The 23,761-nt window shown below is 42.6% G+C and overlaps 1 long non-coding RNA gene across 1 annotated transcript; it reads right to left on the bottom strand.

Moving 5' to 3' along the window:
- Positions 1–548: 548 nt before the first annotated feature.
- Positions 549–17,643, bottom strand: LOC133069673 (uncharacterized). The gene is made up of 3 exons (XR_009695917.1): positions 17,572–17,643; positions 4,506–4,557; positions 549–2,062 (listed from the first exon to the last, which is right to left on the bottom strand). It is a non-coding gene; the product is annotated as an uncharacterized LOC133069673 (long non-coding RNA).
- Between the last annotated feature and the right edge of the window lie 6,118 nt (positions 17,644–23,761).

Raw genomic sequence — 23,761 nt, 5'->3', positions numbered from 1 at the left:
GTAGACTCAGAGACATAGTAAACAAACTTATGATTACCAAAGGAGAAAGAGGAGGCATAAATTAAGAGTCTGGGACTAATATATATACACACTACTAGACATAGAATAGATACCCATCACAGACATAGTGTATAGCACAGGGAACTCTACTCAACATCTTGTAATAACCCATAATGGAAAAGAATCTGAAAAAGAATATATATAGCATGTATAACTGATTCCCTTTGCTGTAATGCCTGAAACTAACACAACATTGTAATCAACTATATTTCAACAAAAATTTTAAAAACAGAAGTTGCTTCAACTTACTCTTTAGGGACCTGGAAGAATATCTGAATGAAGACATGCCATGGATAGTATGACCAGATGTCAATACAGGCTCACACCAAGGAGGACGCCCAGCACAGGCCCGAGTTAGAATGTGGTTTTCATGTCTACAAGTAGGATTTTTGAGAGAAAATGAACTTTTATTGCACAAATGATATGAGTGAATTAAACTACTTGTTTTCAGTGGAAGGGCACATTAAACAGGGAAAATAAAACCAGATTCTAGTTCTTGTTCTACCAAGAACTGATGACCTTTGATGATACCCCTTAACCTTGCTTAGCTGTGTCCTCTGTAAAATGACAGGATTTGTTCTTTGCTGTTTTCGGTCAGTCACTCATTTGTGTCAGACTCTTTGTGACCCCGTGGACTGCAGCACGCCGGGCTTCCCTGTCCTTCACTATCTCCTGGAGCTTTTTCAAAACTCATAACCATCATGTCGATGATGCCATCCAACCACCTCATCTTCTGTTGTCTCCTTCTCCTCCTGCCTTGAATCTTTCTAAGCATCAGGGTCCTTTCAAATGAGTTAGTTCCTTGCATCAGGTGGCCAAAGTACTAGAGTTTCAGCTTCAGCATCAATCCTTCCAATGAATATTCAGGACTGATTTCCTTCAGGATTGACTGGTTTGATCTCTTTGCAGTCCAAGGGACTCTCAAGAATCTTCTCCAACACCTTAGTTATCACTAAGTTTCCTTCCAACTTTAATTTTCTATGATTTAAGAAAGTTATAACAGAAACTCAACTTTAGACCATCTGTTAATTCAAAGATTCTCGAGTTTCTTTGCTCATAGCATCCTTTGTGCCTTTGTGATATTTTTCATAGTGCTCTGAGGCCAAAAGGAATACCCTCAAACTTCTATTTGTTATGTGGTTCAGTTCAATTCAGTCACTCAGTTGTGTCCAACTCTTTGCGACCCCATGAACTGCAGCACGCCAGTCCTCCCTGTCCATCACCAACTCCCAGAGTTTACCCAAACTCATGTCCTTTGAGTCAGTGATGCCATCTAACCATCTCATCCTCTGTCATCCCCTTCTCCTCCTGCCTTCAGTCTTTCCCAGCATCAGGGTCTTTTCAAATGAGTCAGTACTTTGCAACAAGTGGCCAAAATATTGGAGTTTCAGCTTTAACATCAGTCCTTCCAAAGAACACCCAGGATTGATCTCCTTTAGGATGGACTGGTTGGATCTCCTTGTAGTCCAAGGGACTCTCAAGAGTCTTCTCCAACACCACAGTTCAAAAGCATCAATTCTTCTGCACTCAGCCCTCTTTATAGTCTAACTCTCACATCCATACATGACCACTGAAAAAACCATACCCTTGACTAGATGGACCTTTGTTAACAAAGTAATATCTCTGCTTTATAATATGCTATCTAGGTTGGTTATAACTTTCCTTCCAAGGAGTAAGTGTCTTTTAATTTCATGGCTGCAGTCACCATGTGCAGTGACTGTGGAGCCCAGAAAAATAAAGTCAGCCACTGTTTCCACTGTTTCCCCATCGATTTGCCATGAAGTGATGGGACCGGATGCCGTGATCTTATTTTTCTGAATGTTGTGCTTTCAGCCAACTTTTTCACTCTCCTCTTTCACTTTCATCAAGAGGCTCTTTAGTTCTTCTTCACTTTCTGCCATAAGGGTGGTGTCATCTGCACATCTGAGGTTATTGATATTTCTCCTGGCAGTCTTGATTCCAGCTTGTGCCTCCTCCAGCCCAGCATTTCTTATGATGTTCTCTGCATAAGTTAAATGAGCAGGGTTAGATGGTTAGGTCTAAACACCTTCATAAGTATCTAAGTCCTAATATTAATAATTTAAGCCATTTGTAAAGTAATACATGTAAATGGAAAGAAGAGATGATATTTTATTTTTTCCTACATGACCATGCTTATTTGCTTGTTGGGGGTGTACGTCTTGAGCACAGCACAACTTCTCAAACCATGGAATCCAACTGGACCCCAGTGTTCTCATTTCTTCTTCCGTATTTCTTTTCTCTCAGTAGCTTTTTATCACAGCAACCAATAAAATCTGATTCTCGCAAAGACCTGATGTCATTGAAAGGAACGTAGCACCATCTATCTTGAAAGAGTGAACCTCACACTGGTGATGTGTGTAGTGCCTAAAAGCTATTGCTGGGTTTTCTAGGAAATTAAGAATATCTGGGAGCACCTTGCCAGTTTGCTGCCTTGCCCCAGGTGCCGAGGAACACTGGGAAGCCTGACTTCAATCAATGTCTAAGGTCTTCCTCCCATTTTTAATGAAACTGTATGTACCTCCCTGTTGTAGACATTTTTGGAATCCATGGGCCAAACACAGAATCGTACAGTTCTCAAAAATTCATTACAGTGTCTCCTGGAGTCCTGGCTTGTTGGTCCCAGCTCCCAGAAAAAAAATGTTGCTCAGTTTCTCCACTGTTCTTTCATCTCAGACACTGTTACTTAGCAAATAACCTGCCTTCTAATTTATAGAGGGTGCATAGCTCTCAGAAACAAGCACTACAATTCTGTCCTTGCCCATAAACATTCCCTTTTGCCTCTACCCTCTCACTTCATCCCTCCAGGCTTGGAGGAAGAGGAGTTGCCCTCCATGCAGAAGGCTTACCCTTGCCCTGGGCTCCCAATCCTCCCCCTTCCCATGACCTGTGGTCCAGCTTCTGGCTCCACTGGGTAATTCCTTTCCCTCCTGTCATTTCAACTTCTTCATCTTTTTTTTTTCTTTAAAATTGTTTTTTAACTGGTGGAAAATTGTTTCACAGTGTTGTGTTGGTTTCTGCCATACAACAATATATAGCACTCATAATTATATATGCAACATACATATAAATATATATACTGCTGCTGCGTCGCTTCAGTCTTGTCTGACTCTGTGCGACCCCATAGACGGCACCCACCAGGCTCCTCTGTCCCTGGGATCCTCCAGGCAAGAGTACTGGAGTGGGTTGCCATTTCCTTCTCCACATAAATAAACATATATACTTACGTATAATTTATATATCCCTTCTCTCTTGAGCCTCCCTCCCCTCCCGCCATCCCACCCCTCTAGGTCATCATAGAGCACCAGACTGGGCTCCCTGTGTTACTTAGCAACTTCCCACTAACTGTTTTACACAGATAGTGTATATATATGCCAATGCTATTTTCCCTGTTCATCCCACCCCCACCTTCCCTTGCTGTGTCTACAAGGTCATTCTCTCCTAAGTTCATCAGTACCATTTTTCTAGATTCCATGTATGTGCTTTCAACTTCTTCATCTTTACTGCTTCCTCCTATAGAGCCTGTGAGTGTGTTCAAGTCCGCTACTTAACCAGCAGGCTCTAACAGTGTCCTTCCGATAACTGATTGGCTCCCTCCCTCGGCAGACACATTCCCTGAAGAGGAGCCCATACTCGCTGCCTCCATTTCTTGATGACCCACGTGCTCCCCGACCCCCTGCTGGCAGCCCCAGACCCCTGCTCTCCTCTCCTGCCGGCCTCTCACTCCGCTCAGCCCTGGCCTCGCCCTCCAGCTGCGGGAGCCACGTCTCTCAGAAGAGGCAGTGCGCTCTGTCGTTTGGGGCACTGTTTCTCTGGCTCACTTTCCCCCTGTCTACCTGACAAGCAGCACATACTTCAAAAAATCCTCTGAGAAGCTTTTTTGGTCCCTCCCTCCCTCCTCCTCCCACCAAAGGGAAATGGGCAGTCTGCCTTTGCATTCTCAGCCATCCTTCAAGACACAGCATCTGTGGCCGTTTACTTTCTGTGCATTTCTTTAGCAAATGTTGTCAGCTCCTGGAAAGCTGGACTGTGTCTTAATTATGCCTGGATTCCCAGGGTCACACATACCTGGCACATCTCCATGCCCTGTGATCAGTGAGTGAGAGGGTGAAGTTGGTACAGGAATAGATTACTCTCAGCTACCCATGCCAATGGGTTGGTAACATCCTTGCAGCAGACATTTGATCCCAGTCGCTTCTTGGTTTCTCGTTATCATTAGCTCCTTATAGATGCCATCTCACCCTTTCTCACAGCACCTCTGAGGTCTGTATCAGGCCCATGTCTGACAGATGAGGAAACAGAGGCTCCGAGTTTCAGTACATCTACCCTTCTCATACAGCTAGGGGTGGTGCAAGCGATCTGGCCCAACTCTGACCTCTTCCTCCACACCCAGGCATCCTCACATGGCCCGACCAGTGTATGCTTACCGTCTGCCCCCTCACCAACTGTCAGCCAGTCCCATCACTTCTTGGCAAGTAGCTGGGGAAACAATGGACACAGTGACGGACTTTATTTTCTTGGGCTCCAAAAATCACTGCAGGTGGTGACTGCAGCCCTGAAATTAAAATATGCTTGCTCCTTGGAAGAAAAGCTATTACCAACCTAGACAGCATATTAAAAAGCAGAGACATTACTTTGCTGACAAAGGTCTGTCTAGTCAAAGCTATTTTTCCCGTAGTCATGTATGGATGTGAGAGTTGGACCATAAAGAAAGTTGAGGGCTGAAGAATTGATGCTTTTGAACTGTGGTGTTGGAGAAGACTCTTCAGAGTCCCTTGGACTCAAGGAGATCCAACCAGTCCATCCTAAAGAAAATCAGTCCTGAATACTCATTGGAAGGACTGATGCTGAAGCTGAAGCTCTAATCCTTTGGCCACCTGATGCAAAAAACTGTCTCCTTGGAAAAGACCCTGATGCTGGAAAAGATTGAAGGCAGGAGGAGAAGGGGACAACAGAAGATAAGACAGCTGGATGGCATCACCGACTCGATGGACATGAGTTTGAACAATCTCCGGGAGTTGGTGATGGACAGGGAAGCCTGGCATACTGCAGTCCACAGGGTTGCAAAGAGTCAGACACAGCTGAGTGACTGAAATGAACTGAACTTAGATACATATTTAAGACACCAAGTCAGAAGCAGCAGCATTAAGTAATGCCATTCAGATCCCAACACATTCATAAATGCTTGTGGGTTATCAGTGACTGGGACCAAGAATATGTGTTATAAATGTCACCCATCCATTGGCTTTATTTTTGTTCGTTTAACAACTATCCTTTAACTAGCAAATCAACCTTCCTCAGAGAGAAATTAGACTTTAGTGGACTGACCAGCGATGACAGCCTGAAAGCCCTTTAACGCTGTTTCACAGAGGTGTGAGCTGCCCACTCCACCTCATTTTTCCTAACATGTTGCCCAATAGTCCAAGAAACCTCTCAAGTTTACACCATCTGTGGGCTTCTCACCATGCAGCACCTGCCTGTAAGTCCCCATCTGGGCCCCTCTGCTGAGAGCTTCCTTGTTGCCAGGAAGGCTACATTAAACCCCGGGCTGGGGTGGTGGGGTGGAGGGGGCCGTACCTTCACAGAAACTCGGAGAAGCCTCTCCTGTCTCCTGAGCCGATCAGTTCAGGCCCTCCTCCCCACCCCTTCCCTTTTTGTTTAGTTTGACCTTGGTCACTGATGACAAGGCTTCTTTTCCTGCCAAACCAATCAATAAGCTAAACAGACAGAAGATGAGTATTTAGAATATGGGAAGCCAAACTCAAACACAGATAGGTTATCAGTCTAGCCCAGAGCAGACTTCTGAGCAAATATTTCATTAACAAATTTTTCATGGCAACTTGCATGTTAAAAAAAAAAAAAAAGAGGGGAGAGGGAGAGAGAAAGAGAAAACAGTGGTGGTTGGCAGAGTTGGGGGTAAAGAGAAAGGCTGCTGGATCCTTGAACTACCCTGGGAGGGAGTGAGGGGCAGAGAGCTGGGAGAAAGGTGGGGTGACAGAGAGAAGGCCCCCAGGAAGGGTAGCCCCAATTCCCTTAAAACCTTTCAACTTCTAGCCTACTCTCCTGCCAGGGCTATCGTGTGTAAATTCATCTTCAGCCATCTCCGGGGACTGGAGCTGGTTAAGTGTCCCAGATACAAGCCCCAGGTGGGTAGTCAGTGGCTCACTGTGGAGTCCTGGGCTGGTCATCCAGTGAGGGGCCTGGGAGGGGAAAGGAGATAAGGTCCCAGGGGAGCCCTGCAGGGGAGCTGGAGGCGGGGGCAAAGGAAACAGCCTAAACAATAGTAACAAGAGCAACTGTTTTTGGCTCCCACTAAATTTTAGGCACCTTGGAGGCTCTCTGTCTTCTTATAACATTCTCATAACCATGCCCGAGACTGTGATAAACCCTGGTGTACCTGCCCACTGGTGCCTGTTCTGATTGTTAAATATTTTGAATATTACACCTGGTTCACTACAATCCTTAAAGTAGTTTGGTCTTATGACTGAGGAGCCTGAGATTCAGAGAGGTTAAGCAGTCTGTTCAAGGGTGCACAGCTAGTGAATTGCAGAAGCGGGATTGGGACCTGTCTGATTAGGCCTGTCTGATTCTGAAGACAAGCGGTTTCCAATTCCTTTCCTCTGCTTCCCTTCTAGCTTTGAGAATACTTTAGAGGGAAGGTTGGCATAACATGGAATGACTAATACTCAGCTCTTGGAAGCAAGTGCTTGAAGGGAGGAAAAGAATGAACAGACTGAATCTTCAGTCCTGTGTGTGCTGGGATCCTTCCTACCCTCAAGTGTGTGCACTTGGCTCCTGCCTCCTGGAAATTCCTTCCCCCCATTTCATCTGAATTCATGGGCAACCCATTCAGGCCTCAGCAACCGATCACTGCCCAGGAAAGCCCCCTGCCCTGCCCTGCACTATTGGCTCTTATGACCTTCATTTTTTTTCTTCAGAGCACTTAAATCAATGCTAATTAAATATCTTTATGTGCAGTTTATTGATGAATAGCTCCTAGATAGACTGGAATAACAATAATAAAAATAATAATGGCTAATAATTATTAAATAATATAATCAATGTAATAACAAATATAATAATATAACAATAACAAATTTTGGAATACCTTATAAAGTCATTTGTTGACATTTAAATTTTTTCTCCTTTGTATTATCTTCTTTTTAAGGTTTTTCAATCATTACTTGATATAATTTCATACTTGTTTCTATGATTATTTGATCAATTTTATCTGCCTCCTAGATTGTAAACTTAGAAGGGGCAGGAGCCCTATATAAGGCTCATGGTTGTAACTCTTGTTCTGGTTTATACTGAGGGATCAACATGTACATAAATACCTTAGAGATACTGCAGGTTCACTTCTAGACCACTGCAATAAAGTGAATATTACAGTAAAGCAATTCACATAATATTTTGGTTTCCCAGTGCATATAGAAGCTATGTTTATACTATACTGTAGTCTATTAAGTGTGCAGTAGCATTATGTCTAGAAAAATCAATGTACATATCTTAATTAAAAACATTTTATTGCTAAAAAATTTGACCATCATTTGAGCCTTGAGAGAATCATAATCTTTTTGCTGCTGGAAGTTCTTGCCTTGATGTTGATGGCTGCTGACTGGTATCAGGGTAATGGTTGCTGAAGGCTGGGGTGGCTATGGCAACTTCTACAAACAACACTGAAGTTTGCCACATTGATGACTCTTTCTTTCATGAATGATTTCTCTGCAGTGTGCACTAGTGCTGTTTGAGCACATTTTACCTACAGAACTGCTTTCAAAATTCGAGTCAGTCCTCTCAAACCCTGCAACTGCTCTATCGACAAAATTTATATAATATCCTAAATCCTTTGTTGTCATTTCAACAGGCTTCACCAAAAGTAGGTTCCATCTCAAGGAACTACTTTCTTTGCTCATCCGTGAGAAGCAACTCATCATCTGTTAAAGTTTATCACGAGATTGCAGCAATTCAGCCACATCTTCAGGCTCCACTTCTAATTCCAGTTCTCTTGCTGTTTCTACCACACCACAATGACTTCCTCCACTGATGTCTTAAACTGCTCAAAGTCATCCTAGAGGGTTGGAATCAACTTCTTTCAAACTTCTGTTAATGTTGGCATTTTGAACTCTTCCCAGGAACTACAAATGTTCTTCATGGCATCTAGAGTGATGAATTAATTCCGGAAGGTTTCAATTAACTTTGCCAAGATCCATCAGAAGAATTGCTATTTGGGGCATCTATAGTCTTAAAAATTCTATTTCTTGAATAACTTGAAAGTCAAAATTACTCCTTGATTCATGAGCTGCAGAATGGCTGTTGTGTTAGCAGGCAGGAAAACATAATTAATCTCATTGTACGTTTTCATCAGAGTTCTTCAATGACCAGGCACCTTGTCAATGAACAGGAATACTTTGAGAGGAATCTTTTTTTCTGGTTTTAAATATTTAGTAAACCATGTCATAAACAGATGTGCTATCGTCCAGGCTTTATTGGTCCATTTATAGAGCACAGACAGAGTAGAAATAACATAATTTTTAAGGGCCCCAGCATTTCAGAATGGTAAATGATGAATTGGTAAATGGTAAATTGGCTTTGACTTCAAGTCACCAGTTGCATCAGCCCCTAACAAGAGAGTCAGCTGGTCCATTGAAGATTTGAAGCCAGACATTGATTTCTCCTCTGTAGCTATGAAAGTCCTTGATGGTGTCTTCCTCCAATAGAAGCTGTTGTTTTGTCTCCCGTGAAAATCTGTTTAATGTAGCCGCTTTCATTACTGATCTTATCTAGATTTCTGGATAACATGCTACAGCTTCTCCATCAACTTTGTGGCTTCCCCTTGTACTTTGATGTCATGGAGATGGCTTCTTTCCTGTAACCTCATGAACCAACCTATCCGAGCTTCAAATTTTCCTTCTGTAGCTTCTTCATCTGTCTCAACCATCATAGAACTGAAAAAAGTTAGGGTCATTTTCTGGACTAGGTTTTAGCTGAAGGGAATATTGTGGCTGGTTTGATCTTCTGTCCAGACCACTGAAACTTTCCTTGTATCAGCAATGAGGCTGTTTCATGTTCTTATCATTGATGTGTTCATTGAAGCAGCACTTTTAATTCCCTGCCAGAACTTACCCTTTGCATTCACAACTTGGTTTAACTGGCCAAGAAACCTTGCTTTCAGTCTATCTAGGCTTTTGACATGCTTTCCTCACTAAGCTTAATCATTTCTAGCTTTTGATTTAAAATGAGAAATGTGTGACTCTTCCTTTCATTTGAGCACTTAGAGGCCATTGTAGGGGTATTAATTGGCCTAATTTCAATATTGCTATGTCTCAGGGATTAGAAAGGCTTGAGGAAAGGGAGAAAGATGGGGGACAGCTAGCTGGTGGACCAGTCAGAACACACACAACATTTACGGGTGAAGTTTCTCATCTGTGGAGCCCCCTAAAAATTATAATAGTCACATCACAGATCATCATAACAAATCTAATAATGATGAAAAAGTTTGAAATATCACCAAGAAGTTACCAAGATATGACGCAAAGACATGAAATGAGCAAATGTTGTTGGAAAAATGCAGCCAACAGACTCGATTGATGCAGGTTGCTCACGGAACAGACCTTCAATGTATTAAAAAATGAAACATCTGTGAAGCAGAGTAAAGTGAGGTACAGTAAAATGAGGTCTGCCTGCATGGCTGTGTGGATTGAATTCACAATGTGAATTTCTTTATTTTAATCTCCAGTTTCCTCAGGCTGGTGTAGACCTCTAGGAGTTTAACCTTTTTAAATTTGGAATTGTAGAATACTCGGGGTAGAAGGGACCTCTTTGGCAGGAACATCAAGTTTAAAAGATAGCACGTGTGCCCTTATTACACAGCAAGTTTATACCAGAGCCAGGACTTAACTCACAGCTTCATTGCCCATTGACTTTACATTCCTCCCAAGTGGTAGACCCTGAAGTCCCCAATGTACAGATGGGCAAATTGGGGCAGCAGCCACACCAGACCACAGATTATGCATCTCTCAGCTGAAGGCTGTCTCTGGGAGTCTGAGCTGACTCTAGGGTTAAGCTTCTGACAGCTCTAAGTATTTTTTCCTCTTTCATGTTGCTCTCAAATATATTTCTATCCCCATCAGACCATCCCCCTTGTTCCCATTTAACCTGAGAAAGTTAAACCCACTTTTGATCATCATGTGAAAATCTGAGGCAAAGTGCTTCCTTCAAGGCAGATGTTTGGAATTGCTGAGCTGCAGGCGCTCAACTTGTCAAGTAACTTTTCAAATGATGAAAAAAAGGGGAAAATGTAGGTCAGGAAGCAATAAACTATATTCACATCCAATATATCCTTCTGCTTAAGGAGCCGACTTTGAATCTCCACCTTTTACTAAAATGAAACAAAAATCCAAATCCAACCCAAAGCATTACAGCTTTAAGTATTGAAAGTATTTATTATTTCTATTCAAGTAATCCAAAAGCATAATCTCAAGAACATCTCTGCTCCAGGAATGTCTCAAAACACCGTGGATTTGGTGTGATTCCTTTATCCAGATGTTTGTTGAAAAGACTCTGGATGGCATGTGGGGAATTAAAGATTTATTTTTAATATTTGAGAGAAGTCATATTTCTAATAACAGTGAGCCTTCCAATGTGTCCTCAGTCTTTGCTGCCTCTCTGCTCATTCTTGTTATTGTTGTCTTAAGTAACAGCTTTATTCTTTGAAATTATCTGCCTGTGGGTTTTCAAATGTTAATACTTAGATATTGGAAGAACAAGGTCATTGAGGTACTTTCAGTATAACGCTGATAGTCACATCAAGTTAATTTCAAGAGACAATTTTCACCCACTAAGCTTTATCAAGTCCTACAAAAGATGGCTTTTCATGGGGCAAAATCTCCAACAAACTGCCCCAGTCTCCCAGATTTTCAGGGTATTGTGACTTGTCTTTGAAGACTATGGTATGTTTCCAACTGTTAGTCACTCAGTCGTATCCGACTCTTTGTGACCCCAAGAACTGTAACCCGCCCAACTCCTCTGTCCCTGGAATTCCCCAGGCAAGAATACTGGAGTGGGGTGCCATTCCTTTCTCCAGGTGATCTTCCCAACCCAGGGATTGAATCTGGGTCTCCTGCGTTGCACGCAGAATCTTTACTGTCTGAGCTGCCGGAAAGACAGGTGAAAGTGAAAGTGAAGTCTCTCAGTCGTGTCTGACTCTTTTGCAACCCCATGCACTGTAGCCTACCAGATTTCTCTGTCCATGGGAATTTCCAGGTAAAAGTACCGGAGTGGGTTGCCATTTCCTTCTCCAGGGATCTTCCCAACCCAGGGATCAAACCCAGGTCTCGTGCATTATAGGCAGATGCTTTACCCTCTGAGCCACCAGGAAAACCAAGTGTCCCTTAAACCCAGAGGCATCTCATCAGAGACCCCAATGGTTACTATGTCCCCACTCTGTCCAGACATCCAACAATAAGGTGATGAGCTTCTTATTATTGGAAAGCCTCTCCCTCATTTATTATCCCCTTACTTGTAGAGAATGATATTCTAAAATACCCTTAGATAAATCTACATGGTAGATTTTATGCATTGAGTGAGTTTACCTGCTGGAGAAGATATATTTCAGGTTTTAGTGGCAGAGAGAAATTTAAAATTAGGTCACCTCATGGTTACAACTTGTGTCTATAACAGAAACTAAAAGGTCTCAGAGATCATACAGATTCTCTGGTTGGGAATCCAAAAGGGACCTACTGTGAAACATTCTTTAATTGGTTTGTTACACTCAAAAATATACTGAATATGTCTATGGAAACTGAAGTTTTGATATCAAATAATAAAGCTGGGTTAAAATTTAAGATCTGAGCTCTAAGATCAGTCCCCGTAGGACCAGTATGTGTGCTTTTAGAAGGGCCCAGCCTCTGTGTTGTAATTTTAGAGAGACACAACAGTCCTCCCTAGCCTCTAAACCTTTATTTAGTTTACTGTTTCTTAAAACTGATGCATTTGAATTGTCTTTTAAGATTTGGAGACATCTGAAACATAAATACTTCTTTTTTCTTTAGCTAACATTCAGGTGGTATTCATTTCCTGCTAGATATTCTTCTATGCTGTGTGAGTATTAATGTATTTAATCCTTCCAGGAACCTTCTGACTTGGGTATGAACGTCATCCCCATTTTGCAGATGTGAAGCACAGACACGGAGGGAGGCCAGGTAACACATCCAGGGCCGCAGAGTCAGATGTGAGCTCAGAAAGCCTGCTTCCGGGGCTGGCTTCACACTACACCATGCAGCCCCCTTAGCTGCCGTGTCTCCATGATGCTGGGAGCTTTCTTACGTGTGGGACTTTTGGGAAAGGTGAGGGGGGGTTGCATATTACAAAACAGGACAGCGCTTTCGGGAATGCAGTGGAATGGAGAAAAGAACACAAGGGAGGGTGTGAATAATGAGGATGAAGTCCGCTCGTGTCTTAATTACGGCAACAGCTGAGAGAAAACCATCACGATGGATAACCTGGACTTGCAGGTAGGACTCTTAACTTTGGAGTTCGTCTCTCACTTGGCATATGAGGGACACTGAGGCTGAGGGGGCAGACAGAGGACAAGGGCAGGAGGGTGCTCAGCTTCCAGAGGGAGTTAGTGGCAAAGCCAGGACTGCACCCCGGGCCTCCTCCTCTGGGTCGAGAGCCCTCTCTTCCTCAGAGGCAGCCTGTGGGGCTGGAGGAACCTCACCAGGAAGGAGCCTTTTCTTTCTGTGGTTCTCCTTATAAAATGTCCACTTCCTGGGTGGCATATGGTTGGTCGACAACACACGGAAGGGAATTTTCATCCTGCTGTTTACAAGGGTTATTTCCTCATGGACACATTTTCTGGGAAGAGAAGAGCACCTTGTTGACTTCAGGTTACTTTGCGGGGAGCAGGTAATGCAGTTGAGGCTGGAAGTGGAATTCATTGTCACTGTCCTATTTCCTAAAGACACAGTGCATTTCTGACGCGCATCGGAGGGGCCAGGAGAAAGCATGTGGGCCGAAGTAAGGGAAGAAATGAGGAACATGGTTGGAAATGAAAAGTATTGAAATATAAATTAGTATAAAGCCGGGGGTCATCTGGCATGCAGTCTTGGCAATAAGAGAATCTACAATGTGGATGAACAAGTGAAAGAAAAGTAATCAAAAGTAAGAAAGAGGCATATGTGAGGCATTAAGCATCAGGAACAGAGGCTGGGGAGGATTAGGGAACAAAGTCCAGAGAGTGTAAAAAGAGATAAGAAAGGCAAAGTGAATGAAAAGTGATTGCACTGGAGGTTAAGAGAAATCATGGGAAAATTGTCCAAGTGTATAAGGAAGGCAGGGGTCATTGAAGGAGACAGTTGGATGGCTAAGACACAGCAAAGAGTGAATTATTGAAAGAAGAGGTAGATGTGGCTGAAAAATATTAAATGGTTTTTTTTTTTGCCTTGGAACTCTCAGTAAGATGGGGGACAAATGTTAGAAATCCACATGCATTTCCTAAAGGAAACAAAAGAAATACTGATGAATGGCAGGAACAAGCCACCATGAGAGATTCAGACATTGACTAGAAGACAGGAAAAACATTGGAGACCTCAGTCCAAGGCAGAGCATAGGCAAACACACTTGAATAATAAACTAAATAGGAACTTAAGAAATGAGGATTTGAGAAACAAATGTTTGGGGGAACCACAAGTCCCTAAAGTGTTGGCACTGCTTCCAGCCATCTTGCACACTAGGTTCTCGTTCTCTGTTTCTCTCCCTCCCATTTCCTGTTTCCCTTTCATAAAATATATATATACATATATATATATATATATATATATATATATATATATATACATGTATTGAAAATTGGCTAAATGCTAGGCATTGTGCTGTATATGGGCAGGTACATGAATGAGTAAGGTATTGTCTGGCTTCTGCCTCAGCGAGTTTCATTTTTGAAGAGTGGAGGCAGTCTGTGAACGGCTGTGGCCCAGCCTCTTGCTACAGACCTGGGAGGGCTGAGTGGTGTAGGAACTAAAGACTTGATGGGGGGTAGGGGTGCGGGAGTTAGTCATTTTAGATTGGGACAAATCACACCTTTATGGAGGAGATGAATAATATGATTGCTTGTTAGAATATTACAGAACAATCATCCCAGAGTTTGGGATCTTCTTTTGTTTCCAGATAATTTTTAAAGGGTTTCCATAAAGTCAGGTGTCAGTGGTGTGGGTTATTTTAGGGGGAGCTATTCTAGGAACCCCTGACATCACATTGTGTGGGTGGGTGACTTCTGCAGATGCATGGAGTATCAGGTGCAGATGAGACGGCAAGCTGGGTCATTGATATTGATGTCTAGGGCAGGGGCGAGAGTTTGGCCCTCAAGGAAAAGGTGTGCAGACTGAGCTAAGACACTCATCTGGGAGACCCTTACTCCCCTAGCAGGGACTGGAGAGCACAAGTGTCAGACAGAGGAACGAGTGTGATCAGTAAGGACTCCTGGAAGAGGAGAGCAAGATCGTCACTGAATTTGATGATCCAATTCAGTGCAGTGCCAAATAGGTAATGAGGCTAAGGACACGAAATTTAGAAGTAAAACTGATCCTCCACTGTCACAGGCTGGGAAGGAGGAATCCAAGTACAGAGGCAGATAAAATTTTAATGTCTTTGGCACCAGGATCTGGAGCAATAAAACAAATCAAACATTATTCTGGATCACATAAATGGAAGGACTGTGAAAAAGTCAAAGGTAATTAGCTCAGAGTTATAAAAGAGAATGGTTAGTGGGGTTTGACCAAGAAAACAGGAGGAACGTCTGCTAAGATTTCCCCATTCCCTGCCCCTCTTCCCATCCAGCTCCTCTCTTCACATTTGTTCTCTAAAACTTAACCTTGATTGTGGTTCTTTACGATGTTTTCAGCCTTACGCATTTGAGAACAAACATGGTTTAGTAATAGTTGCGCATCCAGCTGATATTTTCATAGGCAGCCAGGACTGGGTGACAGTGGGAGGTGAGGAAACTTGTTTCATTTAATCCTCCACCAACTTTGTGCTTCTGACATGCTTTGCCAGGAGCTCAGTGCCCAGTGCTATTTGAGCATCATTCTATTCCCTTAGACCCTTCCAATACTATAAAATATAGATTTAAGAAACGGATTATTGATTTCTTCTTCTCAGACTATCTTCTTTGACTGGCAGGTGCCAAAGAATATTTTCTTAGAAAGAAATTAATTATCATCAGGTACAACTATATTGTTAGTGACCGAAAAGGAAAGTTACTGCAATCTTCCAGTTCAAATAGAAATTAGTGACTTGATTGATTTAAGAATTTCTCTTGTTTGTTTCTTTTTAACAGCTCACTGGCATACACATTCAAATTTCAATTTGTTACAGCCTTCTTAACATTTATTCTCCAAACAATAATTATGTGTAAATATGCCAGAGATGCATATATGCCTGGAAGTGCATATTATTCAAAGACTCAGAAAGAAATACCTTGGAATCAATCAAGTTTTAAAAAAAGAAAATGATAGAGAAAAGGGAAGTAGTTTATCTAACTTCAGGCCAGCTATCTCCTTCATCCCCGTGTATAACTGATAGTACACTCACCAATTAAGCATTTAACTTATTTCCTTAAGGTCAGGTTGCAAAGGAGTCAATTCACGTTGGGACGTCTGGGACACTTTCACATGGGAAATCCACTTTATACCCACAGCAGGCGTGTGTTGGCTCAGAAAACAAGCTGTCTTGGGTGTAGTGGCCACCATATGCTTACTGGGATGACTGGGGTCATTGACTTAATATCAGCTCTGGGCACCTCAGCCTGCTATAAAGCTAACTTCTTCCCAGGAGGTGAGTTTATTTTGAAACGGTTGAATATGTGAAAGATATGTGAAGATAATTCATTGAATTGGATTGGCCAGGAGGAGGAAAAGGGCAGGGACTGCAGTCTGAACGTCAGTCAATGTCTCTGGAGACTGTGGGAAATGTCAAGTGGCATGTTAGGAAGCCTTAGAGGACTTTGATGTCCGTGGGCTCATTTTGGACTCTCCCCACCTCCACCCAAAGATCTCAGGATGCATGCCTGGAGTGCAGAAGGGAAGAAAGTGATGTGCTTCACTCAGAAGTGCAACCCCCCAGGTTTCCTTTTAGAAAGACATGGTCCACTGAGAAAAAACGAAACCAGTTACTGCTTGCTGGCTCAGTTTAATGTACCAGACATTTATCAAGTACCTACCGTGTGTAGAGCTAACTTGCAAAGATGGTGACAGGTTCTAGGTGGCTCATTTTAAGGCACTTAGGAAGATAGATGCATACATAGATAACTTAAACATGCAGAAGGCTGGAAGAGTGAATATAATAGAATAATGGGATGAAAGATGCATCTCTTCTTCTTGTGGTTTGTTTATCCCTTTATTTACTCTTCACTATGCGGCACACGATCTTACACCATGTGGTGGTGGTTTAGTCGCCAAGTCGTGTCCAACTCTTGCGACCCCATGGATTGTGGCCCACCAGGCTCCTCTGTCCATAGGATTTTTCAGGCAAGAATACTGGAGTGAGTTGACATTTCCTTCTCCAGGGGATCTTCTTGACCCAGGGATTGAACCCAGGTCTCCTGCACTGCAGGCAGATTCTTTTCCAACTGACCTACCAGAGAAGCCCATCTTACACCATAGCTGTGCCTAAAACATCAGTGAGTAACTATGCAAGGAAAGCAACGCCTTTCTTCCCATTGTTTTTGTTGTTTAGTCACTTAATCATGTACGACTCTTGCAACCTCAAGAACTGTAGCCCACCAGGCTCCTTTGTCCATGGAATTCTCCAGACAAGAATACTGGAATGGGTTGCCAGTTCCTTCTGTAGGGGATCTTTCTGACCCAGGGATGGAATCCACGTCTCCTGCATTGGCAGGTGGATTTTTTTTACTGCTGAGCCCCCAGGGAAGCCTCAGTGTACACAGTAGGACAATGGAATAATGCAACTGTTTTTATTTGAGGGCTGGGAAAAAATCATTCTCATTGATTATAGTCATGTGGCCTATTTTCCCAGTGTGCAAATTAGCATAGTCTTTGAGTTCTGTGGCAAGACTTCCAAGGTCATCTTGCCTCTTGCCCGGAGCAGTGAGGCTCTATCTTATCACCTGAACTGTGAAAGCAGAAGTTTTCAGAGCCTGCCCAGGTTGTCTATTTCAACCTGGACCCATTTTCATCTTGAGGAAATTCGTTACATATGGTTGAAGTCCCTCAGACTATTGGTTAATTTTGTCCCTGCTTCCAGATCCATGAGCTTAGGCCGCCCCTTTTTCTACCCTAACAAATGGGGAATCGTCTCCCAGACATGTAGCTTTTTTGAAATTACAAATAAGTCCATAACTAAAGGACCAACCCGCTTACTGGTGCATGAACTGCCTGAACCGTGTCCCGGTATGGAAACCAGAGACCAGTGTCAAAGGAGGTCAATGTGATGGCAGGCTCTCAGGTAAAGGGAAATTAAAAGCAATAGACTCACCCGTGTGCTGGGGTGATCTGGAAGGCGGCGGAGCAGAACGGCCTGGGCAAGCTTCCTTGTCATGACTCCAGTGGCCCTTTTCAGAGTGTGAGCAGACCTTACAAAGAGGCACTGACCTCGCCTTTCAGATGACTAGCAGCTCACCATGATAACTAACCCCGCGGGGATTTCTTTACAGTGATGTATGGTAAAGGTCAGTGTGAGTCAGGAAGAAGTCTCAAATGGAGGAGGTGTTTAAGAAATGTGCTTTTATTACTTTTGAGAGCATATGATAAGTCAAGCACACCAACTGTTTAGTAGCGAAAGGATCTCCTTTAATGAGATAACAAGAGGGATTTCAAAACATCACATCAGCCATTTTATGTCAACGATGCTTGTAAGGATGTGGGGCAGAGGGGTGGGGGGATTACATGAGAATATTTTCCTCTCAAGTGTGGTAGATATCTCCTTGAAATATTTAAACTTACAGTTTGTCCTAGTTTATAAAGTATGGATTTACTTCAGTGAAGGTAAATTTTTGTCTAGCCAGTTAGAGGAATTGCAGATTGGGCTTCCCAGGTGGCGCTAGTGATAAAGAACCCGCCTGCCAATGCAGGAGACCTAAGAGATGCAGGTTCGATCCCTGGGTCAGAAGATCCCCTGGAAGAGGGCATGGCAACCCACTCCAGTATTCTTGCCTGGAGAATCCCATGGATGGAGGAGCCTGGTGGGCTACAGTCCATGGGGTTGCACCAGACATGACTGAAGTGACTTAGCATGCACGCAAATGAGTGGAAACTGAACTAAGTGGAGTGAAATCTGACTCTATTCAGAAAAGTCCTGTTATATAGATCCTACTGGATTTATGCTCTTGTGATTAGAGCTGGACTGAAATTTTGAAATATCCATTTACCAAATCCATTACTAGTAATAGGTTAAATGCCAAAGAGCAGTGTTTTCAAGATCTTTCCCAGGACCCCTTGTCATTCCCCTTCCTCCTCTCTCGACCAGTGAAATAGATCCACCGTTGCTGGACCCAGCTGCCTTTTTTCCAGACACACAGGTTCCTACCTTCCTCAGACACTTATGCAGTGACTACTGTTTATCCTTTCAAACTGTGTCTTATCAATTCCTTTCACTCCACCTTCTTGGAGCCTTCCTGGTCTATTGTAACAGCTTTTTAACATCTTCTCACCCTCTGTTCTGCTCCTTCAGGTTTATTCTGCTCATTACCAACTAATTAATTTTCCTAAAGCAGGACTTTGATCATATCTCTTCTGCTTATAAGTGTTCAATGGTCAAGATTACTAACCAGTACAGTGTAAACCCTCAGCCTGGAGATCTCAATGTCTGCTCTAATCAGCCTTCCTCTCCCTTCAAGTGCATGCTCAGTTGTTTCAGTCGTGTCTGACTCTTTGTGACCCCATGGACTGTATCTTGCCAGGCTTCTCTGTCCATGGGGTTCTCAAGGCAAGGATACTGGAGCGGGCTGCTGTTTCCTATTCCAGGGACTCTTCCCAACCCAGGGATCGAACCTGAGTCTCTTACATCTCCTGCATCGGCAGGCAGGCTTTTTACCACTAGCGCCACCTGGGAAGCCGCACCACCTGGGAAGCCGTGCCACCTGGGAAGCCGTTCCACCTGCTCCCTTTAAGTGCCCTCAGCTCCAACCAAGCTGGTCTACTTCCCAATGCCCAAGTTCATGCCACCCTTTATCATCAATGCTGTTTTACCAATGATCCGCCTTGATTTTTGCCCGCTCTGCCACGCTGTCCTTTAAATCCACTTCACTTTCATTCATTCATTTAGTCATTTATTGAATTATGTTCCTTCAACAAATCTCCCCCAACTGCTGGGTACAGCCTCTGAGAAGCACTCCCCGATTTCTCTAGCTGGAAATAATATTTTAGTTCTTTATAACATTCTGAGAAGATTTCTTGAAGGTTGCAGGTCAGATTCTGACTCTGCCAGCTGCGTTGTTTAAAGCTCTAGTCCTCCATCTGTGAACTAGAAGTTCCCTCCTTGTGGGGCGGCTGGGTTTTTGTGAGGATTAAACAGGATAGTGTGGTTAGAGTGCTTCACCTAGCGTCGGTGTCCTCAGGGGTAAACTGTTACTGTTCTCGCTATTATTATTTATTGTGTTATTTCACCCCATTGCATTCTCTTTGTGACAAGGGCTATGACTTATGATCCTTGCATCTTCTCTCGAAACTGTCTTTCAGACAGTGTTTGCTTGCATTATTTAATCAGGTTCATTTAGTTGCAAGACACCGAGACCTCTCGTATTATCTCAAGAGAAGAAGATTGATTCTAAGTGTCTGGACTGGAGTCGAGGACTCACCAGATTCCCAGGTAGCCATGTGTCAGTTTCTGTCTCCCCATCTATTCTGTTCTCTCTTCCTTCCTAATAGCTTCTGTGCCTGACTTAGAGCCACAAAATGTGCTAGGTTCCTTGCAAAATGAAATGAGGGAGCTCTTGTTCAAAAAGGAAGAAAAGAGGGCTGTTAAATGTGAACTAAAATATAAAGTTTGTCCTTTCTTCAGAGGCTTCTTTCTTCCTCTGTCTCTTTTTGTCTCCACTTGTATGATGTTTTATATTTGCTTTTTAATACCACCCTTCTTCCAGCCCACGGAGGTCAGTGCAGACCCTCACTGACATCTAGGGACCCAGCCCTGTGACTTTCCACCCCCAGCTGGGTTTCCCTTCCCTACCATCCCCCAGATGGGAGCCCCATGCCTAGGGGACGGATGTGGAAGTCGAGCTAGGCATCATCCCTTCCCATGAGTTCACTGCCCCAAACCAAAGCCAACAGGCACCCCTGAAGGCCCATGGTAGTGCCACCTCCACCTGTGATAATGCCCTAGGTACCTGGATGAGGGGAGGCCAGGAGATTTTCTCCTCTGAATTGCCCATCAAATGAGCCCTGGTGTGCCAGCCCCAGACAGGGACAGCTGTCACCACGCCCCATCTCTAGATGCCACAGGTGGCAGCAGTCCGACCCCCCGGCCTAAACTCAGTTCCTTGTTGGCCAGGGTGCAGAGAGGGTGGGGAGAAGAGTGAGGGGCGGTGAGGAAGGGCAGGTCTGAGGACTCAGGGCAGGAAGGCAGCAGGAGACGGGGCCATGTGAGATTTGGCGATGGCCCTTGGTGCATGTTTCATTGTCTCATCCACCTCACTAACAAATCCCAGATTCAGATATAAAATTAAGCACTTAAATCCAAGCATGGGGCCCTGTTTGACCACTGGCTGAATGCCTGTGGGGCTGACCCTGACGTTTGCTCCTTGGAAGAAAAGCTATGACAAATTTAAGAGCAGAGACATCACTTTGCCAGCAAAGGTCTGTTTAGTCAAAACTATGGTTTTTCCTGTAGTCATGTATGGATGTGAGAGTTGGACCATAAAGAAGGCTGAATGCCAAAGAATTGATGCTTTCGAACTGTGGTGTTGGAGAAGACTCTTTAGAGTCCCTTGGACAGCAAGGAGGTCAAACCAGTCAATCCTAAAGGAAATCAACCCAGAATATTCATTCGAAGGACTGATACTGAAACTCCAATACTTTGGCCATCTGATAGAAGGAGCCAACTCATTGGAAAAAACCCCTATGCTCAGAAGATTGAGGGCAGGAGGAGAAGGGGGTTGCAGAGGATGAGATGATTGGATGGCATCACTAACTTGATGAACATGAGTTTCAGCAAACTCAGGATGATAGTGAAGGACAGGAAAGCCTGGCATGCTGCAGTTCATGGGGTCACAAAGAGTCAGACACAGCTTAGCAGCAACGAACAACAACCACTTAGCAATGTTTTGTTGTCAGAGTTACAGAGGAGCTTTATATATGGAAGGAGAAAATGTTTTGTTAAAATATATCCTTTGGTATAGATTATTTTCAAAAATTTATACTGGCTGCCATGTATTTTTTCTGAATTAATGAAGTATTAGATTGTGTAAAATCATAAAACATTATAAATTATCTTGTTCCAGTCCTGTCATTTCACAAATGTAGAATGCATTAATTAGGACATGACAAAATAGAGCAATTAAAACATAATACCAAAACTGGAAAGAGTAAAGAGACGTCTTAATAAATAAAACCACCAAGACAAACAAACAAAACCTCACACACGTCTCTGTGTAAAAATAAGAAAGAATTAAAAAATCTACCAAAATACTTAAACTTTGTACTTAAAAGTGTTAATATCCTTAATAAATAAAGCATTCAAATAAATCAATAAGGAAAAAAAATCAATGGGAAAATTGACAACTGGCGTGAGTAGACAATTCACACAGAAAACAGTTCAAATTGCTAGTAAAATGTTCAGCTTTACTATTTAAGAAAGTAATGAAAATCACAATGGATATAATTTTTCTCTGAGTTGGCAAAGATAGGAAAGAATGATAAACCCAAGGTTGGTCTATATTAAATGAAACAGGAATACTCCTGGGCTTAGGGGGATATATTATTGGGACAGCCTTTTGAAGATCAATTTGGCAATATTTATCAAAATGTAAAAGATACATGAATTCTGACCCTAAATTTTTACTTCTTGGCTTGACTCCAAAGAAACACTTGTATATGTATATGTATGGTATACAATGGTATATGTATGGAATGTTTCATTACACATTATTTGTGAAAGTGACAAATTTGAAATGTCCCAAAATTGATCAATAGAAGAAAAGCTAAGTAAATTTATGGTACTTTAGCCCATTCAATGAACTATTATGTAGCCAGTATGAAGAGCAAGGAAGATCTATATGCAGCTACATGGAAATATGTCCAAGTTATATTGTTAAATTTTAAAAAATAGTTTAAAAAAATCTATATAATGAATCCATTTATTTTAAATGTCTATATACTAGTTAGTATTTTTAAAACATATGTATAATAATATAAAATTGATAATGTTACAGTACAGTTTATAAGTATTCTATTTATAGAAATAAATTAAATAAATAAAATGCTATTTTATTTACAGTAATAAAATGAATTGCTTTATTTTATTGCATCTATTTGTAGCTTCATAAAAGGAATGTTATCCACGACCTCTTCTCAGAGGGGTGTTAAAAGTCAGCAGCACCTTATTCCTGTTCTCAAAGAACTTAGAGTCTATAGGAGGAGATGAAACTGGCTGGCAACAAAGAATAAACAGAATATTGATGGGCACTTGTTGAGTGAAGCACTTTCATGCTCTCAAAACCCCTGAGAAGGCGATAAAAATCCCCATTTTTCAGATGATCAAACTGAGACTAACCCAGAAACACAAGGTGGTGCTAAGTCTATGATCAATCCTTTTCCCGTAGTCCTGAGATAACCTGAATTTCACAGCTCTCACACCCATATATTCCCTGTGGCCATGGCCCATCACCACCTCCACTGTTAAAAAATCAAAACAAAAAACCAACCAAACAAAGAACTAATGCAGACATTTTCTGATTACATATATGAAAATTTGCAAAAAAAAAAAAAAAAAAAAATCAAGAGAATTCCACTCCCTCCCTTACTTCACAGAAATCTTTTCCCATTTTGTATTTTACTCGGTATTTGTAGGGACAGGATCCTTTGAGAAGCCCCGAGCTCCAGGCCTGATTCTGGCCCTTGCTGATCATGGGCTCCGGGCAAGCCCAACTGTGTAAGTGTCCCTAACAGACTTGCTTTGTTTGTCTACCTTCAGATGAAACTAGGTACAAGCGAGCCCTTTGAACCCTATAAAACAATGAAGATGACAGGTTTCTCCTCCGCTGGACTTGGAGCTGGGGTTTTTCCCTTCCCATCTCTCTGACTGAAGTATCATCACACAGAACCAGGAAACAAGGACGTTTTCTGACTGAGAACCAGCTCACGTGCCTCGCCCTGCAACATATGGAGCTCTTTCTTTGGAGAGCTTGCTGGCCAGGTGAGCAGCTGTTGCTGGGTGCCCTCATGAATAAGCGGCAATAACTCTGATAGAGTGAGCTCAAGAAGACAGCTTAACTACTACACCGCAAGAGTAGGCTTGTTTTGGTTTTGGTTTTTCCTTAGCTTGTGTCACCCCTGGATTTATTTCTTCTGCTTTTGTGTATTTGGTGATCATGTAAGTTGGCATTTGCTTAGAAAAATACTCTTTGGGAGCTGCAGGTATTGAAACTTGACTAAATATATATTGGCTGGCAAAATGTACAGGAAAACAAATTCTTATAAAATGTAAGTAGGTGGATAAACATCAATATGGA

This window comes from Dama dama, chromosome 14 (assembly GCF_033118175.1).
Source record: "Dama dama isolate Ldn47 chromosome 14, ASM3311817v1, whole genome shotgun sequence".
In the NCBI taxonomy this organism is placed as follows: Eukaryota; Metazoa; Chordata; class Mammalia; order Artiodactyla; family Cervidae; genus Dama; species Dama dama.
Note: the sequence above shows the minus strand (reverse complement) of the source record. Positions and strands in the feature narration are given on the sequence as shown.